This window comes from Vulpes lagopus, chromosome 1 (genome assembly GCF_018345385.1).
Source record: "Vulpes lagopus strain Blue_001 chromosome 1, ASM1834538v1, whole genome shotgun sequence".
Lineage (NCBI taxonomy): Eukaryota > Metazoa > Chordata > Mammalia > Carnivora > Canidae > Vulpes > Vulpes lagopus.
This window is the reverse complement of record NC_054824.1, coordinates 102,310,666-102,322,148: the sequence shown is the minus strand read 5'-3', so window position 1 is coordinate 102,322,148 and position 11,483 is coordinate 102,310,666.

The window sequence follows — 11,483 nt, the reverse complement described above, 5'->3', positions numbered from 1 at the left end:
TTTTTTAGATTTTTATTTATTTGTTAGAGACACACAAAGAGAGAGGGGCAGAGACACAGGCAGAGGGAGAAGCAGGCACCATGCAGGGAGCCCAACGTGGGACTCGGTCCCAGGACTCCAGGATCACACCCTGGGCTGAAGGAGGCACTAAACCACTAAGCCACCAGGGCTGCCCAGTAGTTTTTCAATTAGTGGCACGTGCTATGATTTCCAGTTATATGTACATTATTATAATTTTTAATTAATACTTTTAGTTTAGATTCTGGGGCGTTGTTAGTGCTTACTCTTATCTCTGTGAATGACTGCAATATTCATTTAATAGATATTTTTCTATCTCTTTTATATCTATTGCTTAGAGATCTTGCTACTTCCTGGATCTCTTCAGTCTGTGCTTTTCATATCTTTTCCTTGAGCAAGTCATCATACCTTTTAATTGATCCAGAGGCAGTTGGGTTATAAGATTACTTAGAAGGTCACATTACGCTCTGTGTTTTGGCCCAATCTTCTATTATTTTCTCTGTGAAAGCGGTTCCCTGGTCAGATTCTATGATGATGGGGATATCATAGCAGGCAATCCTAATTTTCAATGCCCTGATCACCTTTTTTGCTCACCTTCCTGCAGAGGTAGGCTAATCCTATTCCTGACCATGTGTCTACAATGGCGCACACATAGTTTATTTTCTGACATAGGTATGGATCATATATAACCATATAATTTGCAAGAGTCTGTCAGTTTTGATCCAATTGGAGTACTTATTGATGTCCTTCAGACTTTAAACATTTGGCAATTTCATATCTTTCTTTGAAATTGGAGGTATGTGCTAGGTATATGCATGTTTCTGGTTTCTATCCATGTTCTAGTGCTGTGCATACTTGCAGGACCTGCTTGATGATGTGCCCATGTAATAATTCTATCAGTTGGCGTATCTGTTTGTTCAGGTTTTATATTCCATTGTCCGTCTTGTCTATGTATGGTTATGTTTTTAATTGGTTTCTTCCTTAGCCAGAAATCATTGTGCTTCTTCTTTTTTAAAAAAGATTTTTAAAATTTATTTATGATAGAGAGAGAGAGAGAGAGAGAGGCAGAGACACAGGCAGAGGGAGAAGCAGGCTCCATGCCGGGAGCCCGTGGGACTCGATCCCTGGTCCCCAGGATCGTGCCCTGGGCCAAAGGCAGGTGCTAAACCGCTGAGCCCACCCAGGGATCCCCAATCATTGTGCTTCTTAAGATAAATTTTAGGAATCCTTATTTCATAGTTTCCCTGGTGATTTCATCCACCTGGTAATTAAATTTGGTTCCCTCAGAGTTGTACTTCTGGTGTGCAGAGACATGTGTGATGAATGTGGAGATGTCAGCCACTGCCATTTTCTGCCATGTGTCCTTATTTCCTATCTCATAGGTAGGAAATGAGTATTCCATTCCAGATGGCTATTCCATTAGGTATTTCGCATGAGTCTGAGAAAAGATGTACCTCATTCTGATTTTCCTTAATAGGTTGTTCACTCACCAATTTTATGGCTATTAGATCAGCATATTGTCCTGATTTTGTCAGTTAGACCATCATTAGTCCTCAAGGCTACAGACCACCAACATACTCTGGATGGTGTCATCGAGGCTGCTCCACCCATAAGCGTGCATTGTTAAGTGCTGCAGACCGATGATGGTTCTCATTGCCCAACTGCTTGGGTGGGCTTGCCGTGTGGAAACACTGACACATGTACCATAGGCATCGCTGAGATTTCCTCAGATAATGCAGAGGCTTGACCAGCCATTGCTATGTCCCATTCTGAAATGTGCCATTTCCATGTTAGGAATTTGTGGTCAGGGTGATTTCCTTCTGTTTATCAGGGTCTGTCCTTCCTAATCCAGAATATGCTGCTGGAGTTTAAGTATAGTTTATTTTCTCTTAGTAGCTCTGTATTTTGCAGGGCCTCATTGAGTGCCCAGGTAAGCCTTTCAATTGGTTGGTACCTATTCTCGGACCACAGGAAATTTTAGTTCAAAATCTAATTGAACAAAAATTGGGGCCTTGCAGTGCTTTAGTCTACAGTGACCATGTTGCAAGCCCTTATGAAAATAGACACTCTATATTTGGAGTCCTCATTTATTGGTGCTAATGTGTTAAATTTCCAGTAGTGTTTTATCAAATAAGTAAAAGCTGCCTCTTGAGTCTCTGTCCCCTAAATGCCCTACTCTTCTTAGTTGTTTCAAAGATGAGTTTTAATATTATTCTCATATATGATATGTGTTATATACAACATCTAAGCAGTACTATCAGTTTCTGAGCTGCTTCTTTTGTGGTAGAAGTAGGTATAAAATCTGGCTTGTTTATGACTGGCTCTGGCACTTTGCTATGTTCAGAGGACCAAATTGTGCCTAGAAATTTTACTGTAGTTTGGGGTCCTTGAAATTACCTAGGTTGATCATCCATCTTCTGAGTGTAAGAAATTCAATTAACTCTCTCTTGACCCTAGTCTATTCTCCCAAGTTATCACCATAAATAAAGATGTCGTCAATACAGGAAATAATAGTTTGTGCGTGTTGTGTTTTCCTGAAAGGCCTGGATGTCTTGTATGAGAATGTTGTGGACTACCATCACTGGGCTGTTAAGGCATCCCAGTGGTAACCTACTAGGTTGATATTGTCTACCTTCCCATGTGAGGTCAGTCATGACTTGGCTCTCCTTTTCAACTGATATAGCAAAGAACATCTCAACTAAGTCAATTACTGTATAATAAATTCAGGATCCAGTGGTTGATACTTTTTACGATAGTGCCTGTATCTGGGAGTGCTCCCTCATTTGGGGAGAGTGTTCATTTAAATTTCTATAATCTGGGATTCCTAGGTGGCTCAGTGGTTAAGCATCTGTCTTCAGCTCAGGGCGTGATCCTGGGGTCCTAGGATCGAGTCCCACATTGGGCTCTCTGCATAGAGTCTGCTTCTTCCTCTTCCTATGTTTCTGCCTCTCTCTCTCTGTGTCTCTCATGAATGAATAAATAAAATCTTAAAAAAAGATAAATTCCTATTATATAACATAAATCTATATCTTGTCTGGGTTAATAGGCCAGATTGGATTGTAATATGGTAAAATAGTAGGCACAATAATTTGTTCTTTTAGGAGTTCCTAAATTTTCTCCTTAATTTGGGTATGTCTTCTGTTAAGATTATATTGGGTTACATTTGTTATTCTAGATAGGATAGACCATTTAATTGCAGTACATTTTGCTATACATAAATTAGTTTTAGGAATTGTTAAATCCTTTTTTGTTATATAATGTCCTATTACATCCATGTCAGGAATGTTTTCTAAATTGGGACCTTTAACTAATTTAGCCTTAACAGGAAAGTCTATCATCAAGTGTTAGAATATGTACCCATGTCCCTGCGGTTAATTTCCTTTCTATTTCTTCAATTAGTCCTATTTTATTTTAAGGCTTTCATGTCAGTAAGATGCTCTTGTATCATTGCTACTTGTGATCCAGTATCTAACAGTATAGTATCATATGTAGTATTTTTATTTACAAATGGGATTTCTATTGATATGGCCACTGAAACATAGGGATGATTTTCTCAGGCCTTGACCAGGAGATAGAAATGCTGAGTTCTTATAGAGGGTTCATCTGGCTTTCTTGTTTTCATCTATCAGCATATCATCTTTTAATGAGATTAGATTTTAAAAACGGTTATTATTTACAGTAAATAGGTTATTAAGTATGTATGTGGATTTGTTCCCCCTAAAAAGTTAGTTACTTCCATCTCATTACCACTGTAATTACCTTCTATTATTATCCCTACTGGGATTTTTATTTCCATATTTAGGATTAAAAGGTGCCCATGTAAATGGCCAAGGCCAAGAGGCCCTATAGGTTTTGTTCTATTAGATCTATATACATTAGGTCTTTGTTACCTTTCCAGGTGAACAGGCCAAAAAGTCAATTAGACAAACATTTGTGGAGGACTTCTTAAACTTAAGACAATGGCAGTAAGCACTGTGAAATGCAAAATGAAAAAGAAAGTGATGGATCGTGATGTCAAGTAATATACAATATTCAGGGTAACTCAGTGCAGAGTGAGATAGGCAGTGTAGCTGAAGCATTAACGAAATGCTTGGAAAAACTAAAGAGGAGCACCTGGGTGGCTCAGTGGTTAGGCACCTGCCTCTGGCTCAGGTTGTGACCCCGGGGTCCTGGGATCGAGTCTCACATCAGGCTCCCCGTAGGGAGCCTGCTTCTCCCCCTGCCTGTGTTCCCGCCTCTCTCTGTGTCTCTCATGAATAAATAAATAAAATATTTTTTTTTAAAAAAAGAAAACTAGAGAGGGGAATGATCAACAAGAAGGGAAAGCTTGATTAAATAAATGCTGATTGATCTGGACTTAAACAATGAACTAAATTTAGGTTAGCAAAGAAGAAGAGAATTCACTATAGACACAAGTTTATATGGAGATAAGAAAGTAGTCCCTTTTGCACAAAATCAAGATCAAATCAGGCAATATGGTAAACAGCATTTTGCTCCCAGTGTTGATTCTATCAATAGGGAATTAGATATTTCTTATCTCCCTTCTCAACTTGATTTTTCTCCATAGCACATTTTATACTCCAATATACCTGAAAATTTACATATTCATAGTCATCATGTGACTATCAATGACAGGATTGCTAACTGTGATCCAGTATCTAACAATATAGTATCATACGTAGTATTTTTATTTACAAATAGGTTGTAAATAACACACACACACACAAGCACACACATACACAAATACTCCCTATCTTGCTTGACCTATAGCTAGATTACATTTTCCATTCTTAGATGCATCCACTGTGCAGAAACCCAGGAAAATATCTTTGTGAGATCTTCATTTATTTAAACTATTTGATTAAAATATAGTACAGAATTCATGAGTCCCTTTGAGATAGTGACTTTTTTGTTTTATTTTTTTATTTAAATTCAGTTAGTTAACATATAATATATTATTAGCTGCAGAGGTGAAAGTCAGTGATTCACAGTCCTATATAACATGCACTGCCCATTACATCATGTGCCTTCCTTAATGTCCATCACCCAGTTACCCCATCCTGCCACTCCCCTCCCCTCCCCTTCAGCAACCCTCAGTTTATTTCCTATGATTAAGAATCTATTATGGTTTGTCTTCCTCTCTGGTTTTGTCTGGTTTTATTTTTTCCTCTCTTCCCCTATGATCTTCTGTTTTGTTTCTTAAATTCCACATGTGAGTTAGATCATATGATAATTGTCTTTCTCCAATTGACTTATTTTGCTTAGTATAATACCCTCTAGTTCATCCACATTGTGGCTAATGGAAAGATTTCTTTTTATTTTGATGGCTGAGTCATGTTCCATTGTATATATACCCCATATCTTCTTTATCCATTCATCTGTTGAGAGACATCTGGGCTTTTTCCATAGTTTGGCTTTTGTGGACATTGCTGCTATAAACACTGGGGTGCAGGGGCCTCTTCAGTTCACCACATTTTTATCTTTGGGGTAAATCCCTAGTGCAATTGCTGAGTTGTAGGGTAGCTCTATTTTCAACTTTTTGAGGAATCTCCATTCTGTTTTCTAGAATGGCTGAACCAGTTTGCATTCCCACCAACAGCATAAAAAGGTTTCCCTTTCTCTGAATTCTTGCCAACATTGTCATTTCCTGAGTTGTTAATTGAGTATTGACCAGTTTTGAGGTGGTATCTCAATGTGGTTTTTACTTCTATTTCCCTGATGCCAAGTGATGTGGAGCATTTCTTCATGTGTCTGTTGGCCATTTGTATGTCTTTCTTGGAGAAACGTCTGTTCTTGTCTTCTGCCCACTTTTTGATTGAATTATTTGTTTTTTGAGGTGTTGAGTTTGATAAATGCTTTATAGATTTCAGATTCTAGCCCTTTACTGATAAGATATTTGCAAATCATCTCCCGTTCTGTAGGTTGTTTTTTGGTTTTGTCCACTGTTTCCTTTGCTGTGCAAAAGCTTTTTATCTTGATGAAGTCCCAATTGTTCATTTTTGTCTTTGTTTCCCTTGCCTTCATAGATGTGTCTAGCAAGAAGGTGCTGTGGCCGAGGTCACAGAGGTTGCTGCCTGTGTTCTCCTTTAAGATTTTGATGGATTCCTGTCTCACATTTAGGTCTTTCATCCACTTTGAGTCTATTTTTGTGTATGGTGTAAGGAAATGGTCTAGTTTCACTCTTCTGCACAGGGCTGTCCAATTTACCCAGCACCATTTGTTGAAGAGACTGTCTTTTTCTACCAGACATTTTTTCCTGCTTTGTTGAAGATCAGTTGGCCATAGAGTTGAGGGTCCATTTCTGAGTTTTTTCCTCTGTCCCATTGATCTATGTGTCTGTTTCTGTGCCAGGACCACACTGTCTTGATGATTACAGCTTTGTAATAGAGCTTGAAGACTGGTATTGTGATGCCACTAGCTTTGGTTTTCTTTTTTAACATTCCTCTGGTTATTTGGGGTCTTTTATTATTATTATTTTTTTTTTATTTTTTATTTATTATTTTTTTTATTTATTTGGGGTCTTTTAAAGTTCCATACCAATGTTAGGATTATTTGTTCCAGATTTCTGGAAAAAATTGATGGTATTTTGATAGGAATTGCATTGAATGTGCTGCTTGCTTTCAGTAACATAGACATTTTAATAATATTTCATCTTCAAATTCATGAGCATGGACCATTTTACCATATCTTTGTGTTTTCCTCAATTTCTTTCATGAATATTCTAGTTTCCTAGTACAAATCTTTACCTCTTTGGGTAGGTTTATTCCTAGGTATTTTATGATTTTTGGTGCTGAGATATAGTGACTTATCAGTGAACATTTAGAATAATGGGCACAGAAGAGTTGTTTCTGTATTGGTTATTATGCATGCAAACATTCTCTGTAGTATTCAGGTCCCATCTTCTGTTAAGATTAAGAAACCTCTACTGGTACTTTATTGTCAAATGTGACATTTCTGGATAATTTCTTGTCTTTCAAGAAAGACAAGTAGGAGAAAGAAGTAGCAATGCTATTATTACTAATAGTGCCATGTGTTTTTTTGAAACTGTTTCTATTTAAACCGTGTACATACTCTTTCTTCTGTGTGCCCTCATACCATTTATTTAATGCTGATTGAATCATTACTCAAGACACTGCACTATCCATCATGCTAAGAGTACCAGCTTTCTTTCTTCCTTTTTAAATATTTTTCTCTCTCTTTTTCAAAGATTTTATTTATTTATTCATGAGAGACACAGAGAGAGAGAGAGAGAGAGAGGCAGAGACACAGGCAGAGGGAGAATCAGGCTCCATGCAGGGAGCCCGATGTGGGGCTCTATCCTGGCTCTCCAGGATTGTGCCCTGGTCCGAGGGCAGGTGCCAAACCGCTGAGCCAACCAGGCATCCCATAAGAGTACCAGCTTTCAATGACTTTTTCAGAGATTCTTACTGTGCTTTACTGATGATAACCAAAAATGCAAGTGTTATTCAGGTAATACAGAATAGTGTGAAAGATTTTCTTATCACATTACAGTTACCATTTGGAAAGAATAATAGTATATCATCCAACCATGTCTTCTCTTGAACTCTTAAAGCTGTAATCACTATGTTCTGGAATGTGATCTCTTTCGATGTTGTATCACTGTCTTCCACACATCACCACCAGTGGAGAAGATAGATAAGAAGCCTATGAGTGATGCAAGAAGAGCAGTTGTGTCTATACAATAAATGTCTGTCTATCCTCTGGCGTGGCTTAAGATGGACTTAGATGTGCATGCTGCTACTACATGTACTGGAGGCAAGAAAACAACAATCAAAACGCCCTTTGTCATTGTGGAGCAATAATTTCAAAATCCCAGGAAGGATAGAAGTGTATCTCCTCTTGGAGGATAGCCTGACATATGGCACTTGGCAGTAGCAGGAGGGGCTCATAGAATAAAAGACACCTTCAACTAATAGCTACCACCTGCGGGGGCTGCTGACCAGACTCAGGTCAGAATGTGGACGGTTGAGAGCTGTTGGATATGAAAGGCCTAATGTATGGGCTCATCCTTATGTGGCTCAAGCTCAAGTGCTGATGCCAGTCATAGGTAGTCTAGACCTCTCAACTCAGCAAATGTCCACCACGACTGAGTCACTCAACATCAGTGTCAACCAATTCAGGCACCCTAATCTCAAGCAACCCTGCAAAGAAAAAAACCAATAACATAAATTAGAGAAGGAGATAAACTATAAGACACTCCTAACTATAGGAAACATACTGAATGTTGCTGGAGGGGAAATAAGTGGGGGGAATAGGGTAACTGGGTGATGGGTATTAAGGAAGGCACTTGATGTAATGGGCACTGGTGTTATAGGCAAATGATGAATCACTAAATTCTACCTCTAAAGCTAAAAAAAAAGATATTAAAACATTTTCTGTGTGTGTATATATATATATATATGTGCACAAACACACACACACATATATATATATATATATATATATATATATATATATCACAACACATACTAGCCAGATATATAGATATCTATAGATAGATATATGTAATATATAACAACACATACTAGCCAGTGGGAGGATGATTTACTTATTAGGCCATCTTCCTGGAGCCAATTCCTGGGCACAGGATCTCAGGGTAACCTTACAGATTTAAGTCCAGGAACTCCTTGTACCATCTACTTGACCCCCTACATGGAGGTAGGGGGTCACAGGGTAACCCAAGGTGAGAAATGGAGGTGGGGAGACCACAGAGGACCTAGACTGGGATCCAGATATCCTACTTGGATAGTTTTTCTTGCCAAACCCAAGCCAGTGCCAGGGGACTTAGAATATTTCAAATAAATCACCCTAAAGCCCTGATCCCCAGAGGTGCAAGGCATAAATAGAGGCCCTATGTGCCCATGTCTAAGGGTATTACTTATTCTAGACAATGGAATATAAGCAGAAGTAAAGAGTATTACTTCCAGCCCTGGGATATAAAGACAAAGATTCCACATGCACTCCTTTATTTATTTGTTTGTTGTGTTTGTTTTTCTTCTGTCTACATATTGTATCTCAATACCATCTTAAAGCCACATGTTGAATGGATGTGTGGGGCAAAGCAACTCCTCTTCTACCTTGACCCAAAGGAACAATTTTGACTATTTATCTGAATGAGAAATGAACTATTATTTGAACCATTATATAATTTGAACCATTATATAGTTTGGGTTTATTTGTTTTTTTTTTTTAGTTGCCTGCTCTGACTAATACAATTTTTCACTAAAATGTAACCTATTAAGGGTTGGGATTTTTGTTTACTTTGTACTCCATTTTATGTTTAATGTCTGGAAAAATATCAGAGATGGTAGTGATCTATTGTGATCAATAACACAACAGAAAGACTTTAGTTCTTCCTATTAAATGCATACATTCCCTAGAACACATGGGTCTATTATATAAGGAATCAAAAACTTTATTTAAAGGAACCTATACTGGATTTACCATTGTGGACAATGGTATTACTGATTTAATAGGTCATGTTAGCAAAAATAAGAATATTGACACATGCACCAGATAGCATGGCTTTCTGGAAGAAGCAGCTGAGGGACGCCTGGGTGGCTCCATCAGTTAAGCTTCTGCCTTTGGCTCAGGTCATGATCTGTGGGGTCCTAGGATAGAGTCGGGCTCCCTTCCCAGGGGGGAGCCTTCTCCTCCCTTTTCCTCTGCCTGCCACTCCCCCTGCTTGTGCTCTCTCTCTCTTTTTGTCAAATAAATAAATAAATAAAATCTTTTTTAAAAAAGGCAGCTGAGTCAGTAGCGCAGACTCATTATGCAAGCCTCAATTTTAGTTTTTAATTCAAATCAAATAAATATCATTGAGGGCTACAGAGACGTTTGGAAGCACAGAAATAGTAATCTAATTGTGATTGGCCAAACTAGCTCTATTGCAACTTTAAATTAAAACAAAATGCAGTAAATATTGAGAGGTAGAAGTAATTGGGTAATCCAGATTTTTGTTCTAATGGGGCTAGGTCAAGGTTGATTTCTCTGCTCATTCTCCATTCTGTCTCTGCTTGGCCTATCCCTGTTAATCAGCCCTCCGGGTTGAATAATAGCTAGTACAACAGTTGAACCCAGAGTAGCCTGCTCTATCTCATTCCAAATCAAGCAATGCCAATGTGTGCTGAGTTTTAGAACATTGATAATGAGCAGGAGGTGGGAATTGTTAAATAGTAAGGAAAACAAAGTTTGGATAGGTTTCCTCATAATTTTACATGGATGATGTGAAAATTAATTTAAAGTCCAAAAGAGTAGAGTAGCTTTTAGTAGTAGCATAGCATCGAGCAAAGACTTTAAACTCTGAAGCTAGCTGTCTGGGTTTAAATTTCAACTTTCCTACCTACTAGATTTGCATCTTTGGGCAAATGGCTTAATCTTTGGGCAAATGGGCCTCAGTTTCCTGATATTTAAAAATTGAGGTAGAAATAGCATTTCTTTTATGGAAACTAAATGGATTAATATCTGGAAAGTTGGTGGATTGAGTTGAGTTGTACATTATTATGTAAGAGTTCCATAAAATAAAATAATTGTGTTTGAAATTATTTTATAAAATCCATTAAATGATACACTCAATGTGTGCATATGTGTGTGCTTTTCAGGCCACTTGTATTGATCACCTTATGGTTAACTAAATATTACATCTAATAATGAGAAGAACTCCTTTGACAGTTGGGAACTGGTCTGGCACTTACAACTCCTGGTCATGCTGTTGTCTAATCCTGTCAGACAACGATTTCATAGAACACTGGCATCAAACAAGGCCACTTTGTGATATTGATGATATGTGCAAAAGAAGAAGCAGGAGGAGAAGGGGGAGGTGGAGGAGGAGGAGGAGGAGATTTTGTCCGAGTATCTTCCTCCCTCACAGCCTTCACTCCTGAGTAACATGAGTGGTCACTGCTTCTTTACACATTACAACTTTACACATTACAACTCTAGTCTCACTCCTCCTTCTAGCTGAGATTTGTTAAGATATATCGCTATATATCTCTACTTTCTGACCTCATTTGCTCTAGAGTGACCTCTTGCTTTCTTGACTCTCCCCCAAAGTCATCTGCCCAAAGCACTCAGCCTATAATAAGCCTTCGCTAAAGCCTTCTCACTGGAGTACTTCAGTGGCTAAGCTGGTTAAACTTTTGCCTTTGGCTCAGGTCATGATCCCAGGAACCTGGGACCCAGTCAGATTTGGGCTCCCTGCTCAGCTCCCTACCCCGCTGCTCCTCCTCCAATCATGCTTGCTCTCACTCTCTTTAAAATAAATAAAATCTTAATTAAAAAATAAAGAAAAATAGGGGCACCTGGGTGGCTCAGCCAGTTAAACATCTGGCTCTTGGTTTCAGCTCAGGTCATGATCTTAGGGTCATGAGACCAAGCCCTGCATCAGGCTCCATGCTCAACCCAGAGTCTTCTTGTCCCTCTCCTTCACCCTCTGCTCCTCTTCC